Source organism: Erpetoichthys calabaricus, chromosome 4 (genome assembly GCF_900747795.2).
Source record: "Erpetoichthys calabaricus chromosome 4, fErpCal1.3, whole genome shotgun sequence".
Taxonomy (NCBI): domain Eukaryota; kingdom Metazoa; phylum Chordata; class Cladistia; order Polypteriformes; family Polypteridae; genus Erpetoichthys; species Erpetoichthys calabaricus.
The window spans coordinates 23,419,838-23,435,288 of NC_041397.2; the positions used below are offsets into that span (position 1 = coordinate 23,419,838).

Genomic DNA, 15,451 nt, shown 5'->3' on the forward strand with positions numbered 1-15,451 from the left:
TCCCAATATCTCACAGTTTTTTTTCTTAAAGGTGACTTACAATATTTGAGAGCTACAATTGGACCCATTTCTTTTGGTTTTTTTCCCATTTGAAGCACAGGCAGGTGAAGTGACATACTCATGGTCAGACAGTGTTAGTCTCAGGATCTTAACTCTTAGCCTCAGGATTTGAAGTCCAAAGCCATTACCACTACGCCACACTGTATTCTATGGCACAGTTCTTGCTATCCAACTATTGTGTTCTTATACTTTAGGTCTTCACTTTATGGATTTAATTTCAGTTTTATAGTGTTGCAGGGAAATTATATTTTATTTCTGTCTATTTGAACTGCAGCATTACTTAGCAAATCTGGTATTAGCAGCATATTCTTACAGGGCAGTATTAAAATTAATAATCAACAATACAACTCATGCAAAAATGTACACAATTCATATTCTGTTAAGCAGTTTTGTCTCAATAATCCAATTGAAAACTTCATGCATACAATATTCCAAAATGGTGTTTTTGTTCTTTTCTTGTGCAGTATAATGCTGAAGACCTGGGCTTCCCTGATAATGTGACACCATTAACAACACTCCCATTTCATTTTAAAGAACAGCATCTCAATCATGCAGCCTTATAATATTCATTAAGTTTCCAGTCGAATCGTAATTTAGGACCTGGAGAGGAAGCGACAATACTCGTTACTGACTGATGCAACCTCACCTCTGCCGACCCGAGGCTCCACTATAATTGCACAGCCTTACAAGAAATTCCGGCCCCTGTCAGCGCAAGCTGACTCCTTAAACGTTGATGCTTTTGGAGAGCAAGGAAAAAAGATTTAAAAACATTTTCTCCTTCGTTTGAAGCGCTTCAAGGTCAGGGTAATTTGGGCAGCCACAGCTCTTAACCCCGACCACGCGCAAAAAATAAATCCAGCCGCAGACTACGCGGGCGCGCGCCTAAAGAGAAGACACGCGGGCGCGCGCCTAAAGAGAAGACACGCGGGTGCGTACGGGAGCGTTGCCAATTACAAAACGCGCGCTGCCTTCTGGGGCTTTGTACGCGCGAATGAGGAAGTGGAAGAGACGGCGGGAAGCAAGCGTTTCGAAACGGGGCTCCGCTCGGGTCAAGGTTGCAGGTTGTAACTGGCAGTTATTTGGAAAGAGCAAGAAGAGGAATTTCAGTGGCAGACCGGAAGGATAAGTTTGGGTTCTTTGTAGTGATGGGCGGAATGAAGCCTCACGAAGCATCAAAACGTTTGAAGCAATTGTGCTGGAAATCGTATCGAAGCTTTGAAGTATTTGACACTCACCTCTCTAGTGACACCTCCTGGCCATTTTCTATAACGTTACATAAACTTATGATCCACTTCAATGACGTCTGTTAAAACTCTTATTGCTTTTACTTTTTCGCTGCTACACACTGACAACGAAGAGAAGGGTTCGTCAGCAGCTTCTAGTGTCTAGTGTCTGATGTCTAAAATATATAAATAAGACGCCTCACTCATAGATCCCCGGCTCTTTCAATGAATATTTACTTTTGCACTGTATCTTTATAATCGCTCCTGCTGTTAGTATTATAATTCACCAGGGCCGGATTTTCCTATAGGCTAACTAGGCTTCAGCCTAGGGCCTCAAGATCAAGAGGGGCCTACATTCAAATTGTTAGCAAAATTAAAATTACACTATTCTAACAACAGTGAACACTAAAACACTGAACCGAAAATAAGGAGAAATTCTACGCATATGACTAATAAACAAACATAAAAATGTATTGGTTAATCACAGTAATGATATATTTTATTATCTCTCATGTAATTTACAAACTTAAAAATGGAAGGTGAGAGGGCCTCATAAGTGGAATAGCCTAGGGCCTCTTTTCATATAAATCCGCCCTGTAATTCACCCTCATCTTTTCTTGAGATCACAGTTAATAGCCTTAAATGTTTTCTTTGTTCTGACTTAATTAAAACGGAGTAGACGGAAAATAAAGGTTTATCCGTGTACTTTGCCATGATATAGGTAAGCACATTTGAGAATCCTTAAATCACAGATGTTATTATTCGATCAAGTATTGAAATATTTAATTATTTCTTTACAATATTTTGTGGAGCACAAAGGTAACAAGTTAGCTACGAAGAAAAGACACCGTCAGTGGCTCAACTGATTAAGGTGGTTGCTTTTCAAATTCTGAGCGTAGTGCTATCCGAAGTTCGATCCGAATTAAAGACTCATCAAAAATAATAATACAAAAAATTATCAGGAGTGAAAACTTTATAACCAATTTTAACTAAATAATTTTGAGAGATACTGTGGAAGGATCGCATAAGAGATCTGTTCGGGAATCATCCCCACTTAGAATCTAAATGCGACGACTAATTGCGTAAGGCAAATCACGTATTTACATTAATCCATCTTCTATTCATTGCCATTTGACGTCCATGAACTCCTCCATTGAATAAGGTGATAACAAACCCACTGTGGTAGATCAGGTTGAATGTGCTCTGCTGCACCAAACATTCAAAGGTGTAAATCCGGAGTACATCAGAGATGCTGAGAGACACGGCGCAGATCAGTCACCGGCACACCCACACACGGACACTCCAAGGTGAGCAGTGCACGTATCAAGGTCGGCATTAAAGATCCGCTTGAGTGCTGAGGCAACAACAAAAAGCAGCGGGATAAACACATCTGGACCTGCTGCCGAAAAAGCATTTGGTTTTCACAGCAGCATCCCTCCCTCGTGAACACATCTTCAAGGTCCAGATAGGCTATCAGTAAAAAAGTTGTCTTAGTCACAGCACAGCACACCGCAGCCTTTCATAAGATGCATTCACAAGGAAAGGATGTTGCTGACAAAGTCGGGTGCTTTTTTGAAAGTTTGTCTCCAGATGTGCTTATCCAGCTGCTTCTTCTTGTCAGTACTTGAGTGATCTTTATGTCCACCTCTGGATGAATTCGTAAAGTTTCTTTACAACTATTTTGTCTCATTAACGCAGAAATCCCGAGGCTTTCCTAAAATTGCAGAAGACACTGTTTGATGGCGTTGAAAGACAGTTGTAATTAGTTATGCAGAGCTCGCTTTTACTCTCATTTCTTTTTGGAAATCAATAATACAAATCAGCAACAGATCACTGAATAGTTAAAAACGTTTAATGAGGAGTGTCTTGCGCATATACTGGTGTAATGACCACGTCGGCTTTAGTGAAGCGCTTCTTAGCCTCTCTGATGTGATCGACATGGAGTAGAATGGATTCTGGATTGTTATAATACGTGCTACCTTACGCAAAATATGCTCATCAATTTGTTACAGATTCTAGGTGGACACGATTCAACACCAAGGAAAAAGGTGCCCCATGTAAATCGTTCATAATGTCTCCAAAATACATTTGTTAATTTACAGACAAGTACTACGTAACTGTTTCATACAAAGTCCTTATTTTAACATACGTGAGCCCCAATTAGGATTTGAATTCGCGTCAAGCACCCCTTACGATTGTAGCCAGTACAACTGCTTTTACGCTTTGAGCCAAAGCAGTTCAGCAGAGGAGTTGGTGACCAAATCGACTGCTGACTGCACAGATGTCAATGACGTCATTACGCGAGCGTGCATCAAAATCACGTGACGGGCGCATTTAAAACAAGTCTCGAAGCGGCGCTTCGAGCCCCACTGCTTCGAAAGCTCGACACAGTGTCGAAAGCTCAGTATCGAGCAGCCCATCACTAGTTCTTTCAAGCCAAAGACATTTAGTCACAGTCATGGTATTTATTCATTTGCCATGAAGAGGTAAGCAAAATTACACCTTTTATTGGCTAACTAAAAAGATTACAATATACAATCTTTCGATGCAACTCAGGCCCCTTCTCCAGGCAAGATGCAAACATAAAGTTCTGTTCAGACGTGAAGCGCTTTTTTATATAATTTTAATTGAATCCTGCAGGTCATTACATGGCTCATTTATGTGGCTCACTATCCTCAAAAGGCACTGCTTGCCAGTACCACACTAGGGTCTTCTTCAAAAAGCGGACGCCAAAAGCCCCTACTACAAACCCTGAACTTAAGGTTCGTGGGGGTAAGGCCAGGTACACCAGGGTCCCAAATCTTAAAATTTAGATTTGGTGCCTAATCTTAAAATAGTGTAAGGGTGCCTAATCTTAAAGTTGAACCCTGGTGTATACTGATGGCGTCTGCTTTTTGAACAAGACCTCCACGCTAAATGTAATATTGTTTGCAACACTGCCAGCTTGCTGTTTTTATTGGTGCCCCTGCTGCGGTGATGCCTGTGCATTCTGGTGGTAACATATTCCTGGTTGATGCAACTTGTCACCATTAATACATAACCCTCTGTTCAAAGTTGCTGTCCCCAGTGACCACTTCTAACTTCTTGAAATGGCACACAGCTGTTCGAAATGGTGACTTGGTCTTCATTTCTGTTGTGATCATGAGATTGGTGACAAAAGCATACCAGCAGGAGTCTTGACCTAATTGTTGTTAGGTGGTGCAGCAGGGATGTTGATTACTCCACTGTCTGCGGGTGCAGCAGAGATACTAAACACTGCACTTCTGTGTGTTGATCTGCCCATTATAAGTGACGAACCTCCTTGTCAGACGTGCAGATGTTCTGGTCTCTCGGCTGTTCTCCTTCCCAGAACTGACACTACAAACACCAGTTCAGGCCTGGATCTCAGCTTTGAGAGTCTCCCTCCATTGCTGCTCTGTGATTTGCCTTGTAGTTTGCCTGCATGCATAGTTTTGTTACCAGCCCTGCTTCACAAGGCTCTCCTGGTGTCAGTTACAGCTCAATCTGTCATACTATTTTCAGCCCCAAAAGCCAGAAGCTCCACTGGACCTCTGCAGACGGAGAAGCGTTGGTGGAGCTGCCTCTGTCTTCTCCACTGCACTTGAGGCAAGTCATCCTACTTCTAATACCAATGTAGCACGGGAGCCGAATGCCAGAATGGATCCATTGCTCTTTACATGGCTCTTTCAGGTGTCCCACTATCCTTAAAAGGACCACTAGATGGAATTCTGTATGCAACATTGCAGGCTTGCCATTTTTATAGGCACCCTGCTGCTGGTGATGGAAGTGCATCTCATACTATGGATGACTCATCCCTGGCTGATTCAACTTCTCAGCGCTGTTACAATACATTGTCTGTTCTAGCAGCTTGCAATGAAGCTCTAAGGAACCTCGTGTCCATCAAAAACAAAATGTCAACATTGAAGTGGCAAAGGTTTTGATTTTAGAATACATGCCTTATGCATTAATGAGGCATCCTTGTGGTAATGGAAGGCTTGAAAAATTAACATATTTGGTAAGTTTTGTGGCTTTTCTATCACATTTGGACAAGGGGTTCCACAGAGACCGATTCTAAACTGCAAGAACGGCCAAAGTATTTTTAAAATTTATAAAAATGCTTCACTTAAGAACACAGTTTGTTGTTTGTTCTTATGGACTTGACTGTAAATACCATGATTGTGAAGAAATGACTTTGACTTGGAAAAATGCAGACCATCTCCTTTAAAGGACAGGGATAAAAACTGATTTTAAGTAAGGAAACTCTGGGGATGGCAAAAATGACGCTTTTTAAGAATCAACACAAATGAAACGATTGTTTAGGATAAAGGTTTTGTCTATTGAAACTATTCATTCAGTAACATTTGGTGGTCAGATCATGCTAAAAAAAAACATGCTCCCTGCCAGACAGTGTGAGGGATTGCTGGCAGTATATCCCGGCCAACACCCCCAAGCCGCCAGATGGAGCCATCCCTGCAACATGGAGGGGCCCCAAATTCCAGCAGGGCATCATGGAACTTGGAGTCTTTCATCACAGCCCTGCTGGATAACGTGGGGGCCGGCAGGGGAAGCTGCAGGGAGGCCCAGGGACATGTATTTTCCTTATAGCCTGGAAGTACTTCCCAGTCGAGGGGACGGCAAGAATGATGTACTTCCGGGCTGAAGAAAAGAAGTTTTTACCTGACCCGGAAGTGTTATAAAGTCACATGGACTGATGGACAGAAACACTTCCTGGTTAAAGACTTTAAAAGGACTGTGGGAAATCCCAGAAGTGAGCCGAGTTGGGAGGAAGGGTGACTGAGCTGCTGGGAGTGGAGGAATTGTTATTGATTATTGTTATTGAGTATTGTGGAGTGGAAGGTGCTTTGTGCACAGTATTATTATAATAAAGTCAATATTTGGACTTTTATGTGGTGTCTGACGTGGTGTCTGAGGGTTCAAGGGGTCGATAGCACACCCTAAACTGTCACAACAGTTAAAAGCTAATCAAGTAAACTATAAATGAGTACAAAGAGTAAAAAGTGTTTGTTATGGCACTGTAGACAGTGTTTTAGAAAAACAAATGCAAAAAACTGAATATAGAGACACTGTTTTTCAGTATTGTACTAAATGATTTGCTGACACATGTAACAGAATATAAAAACAAAGATAAAGGTCTGGGGCATGTAAATAATCCCCGTATATTATAAGGTGGAAAAATGGCCTCGTTTTGCACAAAAATAGAAACCATAAACACTCAACTGACGTAGGCTGGTGTTGGAATAACGTCTTTCCAGCCGCAAGTCTTCTTTCAGACTGACCGGTGCTGAGTGTGGCCGAGTTGTTATGAGGTTCATGAGAGGAAGAGGCAGGATTAGTTGCAGAAGTGGAAGTGACATCATGGATCTTATTTACAGAGATCTTCTGTCCTGGGGATGGGAAAGGAAATTCATGAGTCTGACCAAATTATATTTTTTTATTTTACACATCTGCAGTCACATGTGTGAATTATGTTTTTATTCTTTCTAAGTGTAGAAAGTGTATTTACCTTTATGTTGTCTGACCTGACCTATATATATGCATATGGTGAATATTCAGTGTAGGTGGCATATCGAATGGACGGACATCCTAACATGGGAGGCCATGAGTGGACAGAAAGGTGTCCCGGCCGAGAGAGGAAAGGATATTGGACCTGGACAAGGCTTCACTAATGTATGGACGGACACCTGAGGCAGAAAAAAAGATGGTGCCTTACTTGGGCAGGAAGCCCAAGACTAATGGACAGGTGTCCCATCTGGACATGTGTGCAGAACCTTCCCAGGGCAGGATTAAAGAGGAGGGCAGGGAAGGACTGTCTCTGGAGGGGTGTTTATTCCCCCCCAATCTCTAGATGGTGGTGGTCCTAGATATCCCCAGTGGGGAATGCCGGGAATTGTAGTCTGGCAGCACAGCCCTGATGGGGTCCATGGGTGCCGCAAGAGGGCGCTGCATGGGGATGTACTCCCTGTTGTGTGGGATTTCCGTGTGACCTGGAACTGCTTCCATCAGTTAACAGTTCTGGCACCAAAAGTACTCCTGGGTCCTCAATAAAAGGGACTAAATTCCCTTATCTAGGCAAATCGAAGATGGGAGGAGGATGAGCAACACTCAACTGGAGGAGGGCAGTGCGGTGGAGAGAGGAGAGGAGAGGTGTTTAGAGGAGAGATAACTTGTGCTTTTGTGCTTTTTGTGAAGTATTTGTGAAATAAACACCCACTTATTTCAACCCGGGACAGTCTTGGTGTGTTCATGTTGGGGTTTGGGAGCTCACTGCAGCCTCCTAGCTTTCACATCATTTTGAAGGTACTGGCTGAGTGTTTCATGCTGCTCACTGTTTTAATGGAATTATGTTGATATTGAAAGAGGCCAAGGCTACTTCATGCTGGTCACACAAGTTCTGTAACATTGAAAAAGTTCTGTTCCATCTAACTTTAAACCTGCTGAAGAGTTTTAATTTTGGTCTGCACATTCACTCCAGAATGTTTGACAAGCTTTTAGTCACATCCCTAATATAAACCTTTAGCCAGTCTGAAAAAAAAGCTCAATTTAAATATAGCATCTTTGTCAATATTCATAATGAGTACCATAATTCAAATTTGCACAACTGAATCAAATGTTATAAATTGTAAAGTGACCTCTGACAGACCAGGTAAAACAGGTTGCGGAAGCCTTCCATGTTGTCCCCTTTCATTTCGCACTCAAGATGAGAACTTACATACAATACATACACACAGTAAGTGTTTGTGCAGCACCACCTTTTATAGTACATACTGTGAAGCACAAGTACTTTGGGAACTACTGCAGGGCTATGAAAAGCCACCTAAACTGCAAGAACGGCCAAAGTATTTTTAAAATTTATAAAAATGCTTCACTTAAGAACACAGTTTGTTGTGGCAAATTAATACAGTCAGGTCCATAAGGATTTGGACAGTGACACAATTTTCATAATTTTGTCTCTGTACACTGCCACAATGGATTTGAAATAAAACAATAATCAAGATGTGATTGAAGTGTAGACTTTCAGCTTTAATTTAATGGGTTTACGAAAAACATTATATGAGCCATTTAGGAATGACAGACATTTTTATACAGCCCACTATTTTCTGGGGCTCAGAAGTATTTGTACACTGAGGAGCTGTTCCATAGCCAGGTTGGATCAGTTCCATCATTATTTTATTAACTGTTTAGCAGGTAGAAGGTCTGGAAATGATTCCAAGTGTGGAATTTGCATTTGGAACTCTCAATATGAGGTCCAAAGAGTTTATTCTTATTTCTTAATTCTTATGGACTTGACTGTAAATACCATGATTGTGAAGAAATAACTTTGACTTGAAAAAATGCAGAACATCTCCTTTAAAGGACAGGGATAAAAACTGATTTTAAGTAAGGAAACTCTGGGGATGGCAAAAATGACGCTTCTTAGGAATCAACACAAATGAAACGATTGCTTAGGATAAAGGTTTTGTCTTTTGAAACAATTCATTCAGTAACATGTGGTGGTCAGATCATGCTAAAAAAAACATGCTCCCTGCCAGACAGTGTGAGGGATTGCCGGCAGTATATCCCGGCCAACACCCCCAAGCCGCCAGATGGAGCCATCCCTGCAACATGAAGGGGCCCCAAATTCCAGCAGGGCATCATGGAACTTGGAATCTTTCGTCACAGCCTTGCTGGATAACGTGGGGGCTGCCAGAGTACGCTGTAGGGAGGCCCAGGGACGTGTATTTTCCTTATAACCCGGAAGTACTTCCCAGTCGAGGGGATGGCAAGAATGATGTACCACCTCTGTATGATAGAGGGCACTTCCAGTAACATCTGCTCTTCTTTTACCTCAGGGTCTGATCATGCCAAAAAGCACTGACGTCACTTCCTTCCCAGGCATTCCAGAAGTTTTGTCTCTTCCTCCCAGGATGAAAAATAAAAGAGCCCCATCACTGGAAGTTGGTGTTCAGCAGTGGAACTCACATCTTAGTGCCACATTCAGTACCAACAGCGACCATCTTAGTAATTTATATAGATATTTATGGTCTGTTTACTTGTGTACGGTTTCCATCCGACTATTTCTTATTTCTTCATTATATGGGGCACCTTTTCAGGTATCCAAACCACTTTTTTGTGTTTCTTATATTTCTTCACAATGCATAGAAGCAACATTGAGGTTATAGTCAGGCAGCCATCAAACAGTAGAGAGACGTCTTGAGACTAGAGTGTGTAGTACAGGGGTCCCCAACTCTGGTCCTGGTTTTCATTCTAAAACTTGTCTTAATTAGTGACCTGTTTTTGCTGCTAATTAACTTCTTTTGAATTAGATTTAATTGACTTGTTTTTTAAAATTTGTTCCCCTGAATTTCTTCCTCATTCCTCTGAATTGCTTCATTTCTTTCCTTAAATGACACCCAAACAGAAATGAAATGTGAAGTGAGTGAGCCAACAGAAGACCAACTAAGTCAGGGCCTCAAACTACAACCAATTTCACTCCCAACTAGTTCCTTAATTAGGCGCCAATTCTTGTTTTTAATTAAACCCGTTCTTTAATTCCATGGCTTGTTGCCGTTCTCAATGTGCAATAGCAGACATTTCCAAACTTGTTGATTTTCTCTTTTCTAAGAGCTCTGTTCAAATATTTGTGGACCTGAGAAGACCAACATTCCCGAGACCTTCATCTTTCTTTATTTTTAGATATTATATGATGGACACAATTTACTAGTCATGCTTTGGCTCATTTTGTATCTCATTATTGTTTGGAAGCTAATTAATGAAAAAGAAACAGTTAAGGAGTCCGAGTCTTCAAGAGCAAGTCAAATAAAATTAATTCAAAAGAAGTTAATTAGCAGCAAAAAACAGATCACTCGTTAAGAAAAGGGTTAGAATGAAAACCTGCAGCCACTGGGGCCCTTCAGTGAATTTCCCCTTGGGATTGTGAATTTCCCCTTGGGATTAATAAAGTATCTATCTATCTATCTATCTATCTATCTATCTATCTATCTATCTATCTATCTATCTATCTATCTATCTATCTATCTATCTATCTGGTGTAGTACGTGCACACTAAGAAAAGTTGTGTCAGAACTTTGTTGGATTCAGAACATAGTATTATTAGTACAATATTCAGTGCTTTTAATCGTATACTGTATAGCAGTTGTGGAGGTCAGTAAGCTCTTGCTGCTGTAATAATTATAACCATTGTCACCCAGTGAGCAAATTCTTAGGACCACTATACTAATACTGGGTAGGACATGCTTTTGCTCTCCAAGCAGCCGCAGTTCTTCATGGCATGGGCTCTACAAGATACTCGAAACATCTTTGACACAGGGTTGGGGCCATTTATAAATCAAATTGAGAATGCATGGTAAATTCCAATTCAATTCCTGGAACTGGAATTGGAATTAGAATTGCATGCAGCTGAAGGGAACTGGAATTAGAATGTCTGGAAAGAGAATTGAATTCAAATAAATTCCATGAAATTCTACTTTGTAAGATAATTTGACTTGATTTGATAAATAGCCTACAGAACATTAAATATAACGAACCACATAAATCACAAACATATAAAAGGAATGCAAGAGTAATGTATGTTTTATACATTATGCATGGTAATTTCACAAATCGCTGTTATAAATAAAAAAGTAAAATATGAAATTTGTATCATTTGCATGCGGCACATTAATGTCCCTAACATTTTCTAAAATTACATTAAAGCTATGCTTCCCAGAGTTCCATGCAAGGCGAAGGCTCACAACCTATGAGTATAAATGAAAGCCAATTAGGGCCCATGTTGAAGGTATGAGATTGGAGATTTTCTGTGAGTTTGATTGGAAAAATTTTGATTGGCTTTGGATTACTTTTTGTGCATGATCTTGGCCTGTTTTGAGGATCTGATTTGTTCATGAGCTCTGGATTTCATGGGTGGAGAAAGTCCAAACATTAAAGACATTTTAACAAAGAAGGTCCTGTCATTCTCTTTACCAAAAGTAGCAACTACAAAGGATTGCACTTCACCACCAAAAAGAGAACAAAACGTTTTGCATTTATGGACACCCAAGTCCCATCCACTTCTACAGGGTTACCAGCATTGGAGGGGGTACCAGATTACCTAAGCCTTCTGTGTCATACTGAGGAGTCTGACCTTCTCCTGTACTGAAACGACAACCAGAACCAGTTCCCCTATCTGGCTTAGACTGCATGTGAGTATCTACATCTATTCCTGCTTCATCTCCTCCTGTGAATGTGATTTCAGTATTGCTGGCAAGATATTTAGGCCTGAGAGACGCAATCTTAGTGATGATGATTATTTGATGCGATAAAAAATGAATATACAATATGTGAATGAAATACATGAATGAACATGACTAATTATTTTGTGGTATGAGACATATTACATTGAACTGGTAATCATATACTGGTATTAACAGTATATTCAGATACTTATGGCCAGTGTCACTCATCATTTATCAGTTGTTAATGTACAGTTCTCAGTTTTATTTAGTTACATTTCATAAACTATTTTCATACATTACCTGGTATTTGTAAGGCACCATAAGTAAAGTCCCAATCCAGGTGGTTCGTCATGTGGTGGATGCAGCAACACGCTATCAGTGTATGCTCCCAGTCTCTCTCTCTGTCTCTCTCTAAATGTAATCCCAAATAAATGCTCAGAAACAGCAACAAATGGAATTTGGCAGATTTTCACTGAATTGAATTCCACTTCCTGAACCTCCACTTCAGTTTCCTGTAGTTGTTGTTGAACTCCAATTGCATTTTCTTTGCTTGAATTGGAATTTTTGAGTTCATCCCTGAATTGACCCCAACTCTGCTTTGAGATTCTGGTCTATGCTGATATGATTGCTTCATGCAGTTACTGCAGATTTGTCAGCTGTGCGTTCATGTTATGAATCTGCCACTCTGGCACATCCCAAAGGTGTTTTATTAGATTCAGATCCAGTGACTGGGAAAAGCAGTGAACTCACTGTCATGCCCATGAGACCAGTTTGAGACGACTTTTGCTTTGTGATATGGTACATTATCATGTTGGAAGTACCCATTAGAAGATGGTTTGATTGTATAACTCTGAAGGGATGCACACGATCAGCAACAATACTCAAATCGGCTGTAACTTTCAAGTAATGAATGCTTCATATCAACGGGCCCAAAGTGTGCCAAGAAAACTTGCCTAATGCCCATTACATTACAACCAGCACCAGCCTGGACTATTAACACAGGGCTGGTTGGGTGTTTGGATTCATGCTGTTGGCACCAAACTCTGACCCTGCCATTTGTGTGCTTCAGCAGAAGTCAAGATTCATCAGACCAGGCTATGTTTTTCCAGTGTTCAACTGGCCAGTTTTGATGGACCTGTGCCCACTGCAGCCTCAGCTTTCCGTTCTTGGCTGACAAAGTGGAACCCAGCATGGTCGTCTTTTTGTTGTAGTGGTTATCTGAGTTATTGTAGCCTTTCTGTCAGCTTGTACCAGTCTGGCCATTCTCCTCTGACCTCTCTCATCAACAAGGTGTTTCTGTCTGCCGACCTGCCGCTCACTGGATGTTTTTAGGTTTTTGCATCATTCTGAGTAAACCCGAGAGACTGTTGTGCATGAACAACAACAACATTTATTTCTATAGCACATTTTCATACAAATGATGTAGCTCAAAGTGCTTTACAGGATGAAGGAAGAGCAAAAAGACAAAATATAAAAAAAACAAATACTATTTAACATAGAATAAAAGTAAGGTCTGATGGCCCGGGAGAACAGAAAAAACAAAAAAAAAATCTGCAGGGGTTCCGAGGCCACGAGACCACCCAGCCCCCTCTAGGCATTCTACCTAACATAAATGACCTCAATCAGTCCTCATGGTTTTCAGGCTTTACATAGAAGAACTTGATGATGATGGTCATGTGGACCTCTGGCCTTTAATCCATCAGTGTAGGGACATCACGGTGCTTTCATTAGGTGGTGGTGGCGCAGATCAACACCACAGAAAACCAGAAAAAGAACAGCAGAGGTGTAGGGGTTAGTGCGGATTTTGGAGCCACCATGAATGATAATGATAACACTGGTCTACAAAAAATATATTTTGTTTACTACTGGGAACTTCAGACCAGCTTTCTATTAAGTTTTTTTCACTGATTTCATATATGAAATCGGAATTAAGCTAACGCATCAGGTTTTTGAGACACACATCCCTGCTGTTTTGACACTTTTGAATATCAGTATAATATATCAACACGATATCTAGAGTTTGGACTATGTCCTACCAAAATTGTTTGAATGTGTTTATTCTGAAAACAAACCAGAAGATGATGCCAGAGACACGTTAAAGCATATTTATATTAATTTTCCTCAATATAAAAGCGAAGTCAATGTGCTCAAAATTGTCTGAGGCAATTGCTTCTGCGCTTGTACTGCACATCCGTCTCTCTTTGCATGAACCAACAGTAGTCACCCATCATGCTTGGAGTAAATTTTCCCTGATATCGGTTTTCCATCACCTTTGTATCTTGATGAAATCTTTCCCCGTACTCATCTCTGACATTGTTTAGATTTGGTGGTAAAAAGTTGAGATGAAAATGTAAAAAATGCGTCTTCAGTGACATTCTGGCTCCCGTAAGTTGATACGCTTTCAGCATATTCTCCACAAGCTTAGTATAATTCTCTGTTCTGTGCCTGTCAAGAAAATTCTGAACAACCTGCACGAATGAGGGTGCCTATTCAGTGGGCTTCAGTTTCCTTTTGAACTCATCGTCAAGCATCAGTTCACGGATTTCAGGGCCAACAAAAACACCTTCCTTAATTTTGGCTTCACTTTTCTTGAGACCAGACTTATTTCTTAAATGCTGAAATGCATCGCTCTTTACTGTCCAGTCACCCTTAGTTGTCCAAGACCTGGAACATCATAACTAAAAAACGTGCCAGAAAGGTGTAGGGAAAAGCACCCAAACTAGCTAAGTGACGATTCACGCATATAACAATTCACATCACTGAGCCGTGCTTTGATGTACCAAACATTAAACATTACCAAACGTGCTGGACGAAAACAGTTTTCAGATTTGGAGTCAGCAATTGAAATTTGTTAAAGTACAGGTGACAAAATCCCAATAGCAAAATGCTTGTTGACCAGTGTTATTAAATGCCTATACAGAATATCAGAGTTGAACTAAAATGGAGTTATGAGAAAGCCATGTTAAAGTAATGGCTTTACTTTTTCTCCACTGTATTTGCCTGGTGAATTTCTATCTGTAAGCTTTTCCAGATTTTAGGTGCATAACAGCAGAAGGCTGCCTCACCACTCCTTGTAAGTTTAGCTCTTGGAATTATAAGCAGACACTCATTTGAAGATCTAAGGTTACGATTTGGAGTGTAAGGTGAAAAATGAAAACCCCAGGAGATCAGCAGTTACAGAAATACTCAAATCAGCAATCATGCCATGATTATAATCACTGATATCACATTTTGTCCCCATTGCGGTGTTTGATGTGAACTTTAACTGAAGATCTAGACTTGAGTCTGCAGGTGTTTATGCTGCCCAATGATTGGCTGATCAGATAATTGCATATATATGCAGGTGTACAGGTGTTCCTAATAATTTACTCAGTGAGTGTATCATTTCCTGTGTTTTTAATCTTTCTATAATTCATAAACCATTAATTGTTTCTTTGTTTCTTAATTTGCCACCAAACAGTAGTGTGAGGCAAAGTGAGCCAACAGCTGACAAGCTTACCTTAAGCGTTCTCAAACTCAGTTCCTGAAAGGACCTTAATGGACTGTGTTCAGTAGGTAGGTTCTAGAACCTTCTCAATCTACACTCACTGGCCACTTTATTAGGTTCACTATTCTGGTACCCTGTTGGACCCCCCTTTTGCCTTCAGAACTGATGCAATTCTTCATGGCATAGACTCAGCAAGGTGCTGGAAACATTCCTCAGGGGTTTTGGTCCATAATGACATGATAGCATCACGCAGTTGCTGCAGATTTGTTGGCTGCACATCTATTATGCTCGGACACCGCCCCCTGTTTTCTGGTGTGTCATTCTGTCTGATTCAAGTACTAAGCCATTGTTTTGGGCAAATTCACTATGCTTAAGCTATCTTAGGGCTATACATTTTAGGAACCTGGCAACCTTGGTTGTTTGTGCTTTCTGTTCAGTTTTTGAATCTA

The 15,451-nt window shown here is 40.7% G+C and overlaps 1 protein-coding gene across 2 annotated transcripts in view; it reads right to left on the bottom strand.

Annotated features, from left to right (window-relative positions):
* slc25a15a (solute carrier family 25 member 15a) overlaps nucleotides 1-939 on the bottom strand; it is a 61,416-nt gene extending 60,477 nt beyond the window's left edge. For both annotated transcript variants that reach the window (XR_003715925.2, XM_028799254.2), the window contains exon 1: nucleotides 707-939. The gene's annotated coding sequence lies outside the window, so the exon portion shown is untranslated. The remainder of the gene's footprint in view (nucleotides 1-706) is intronic.
* Nucleotides 940-15,451: the final 14,512 nt, after the last annotated feature.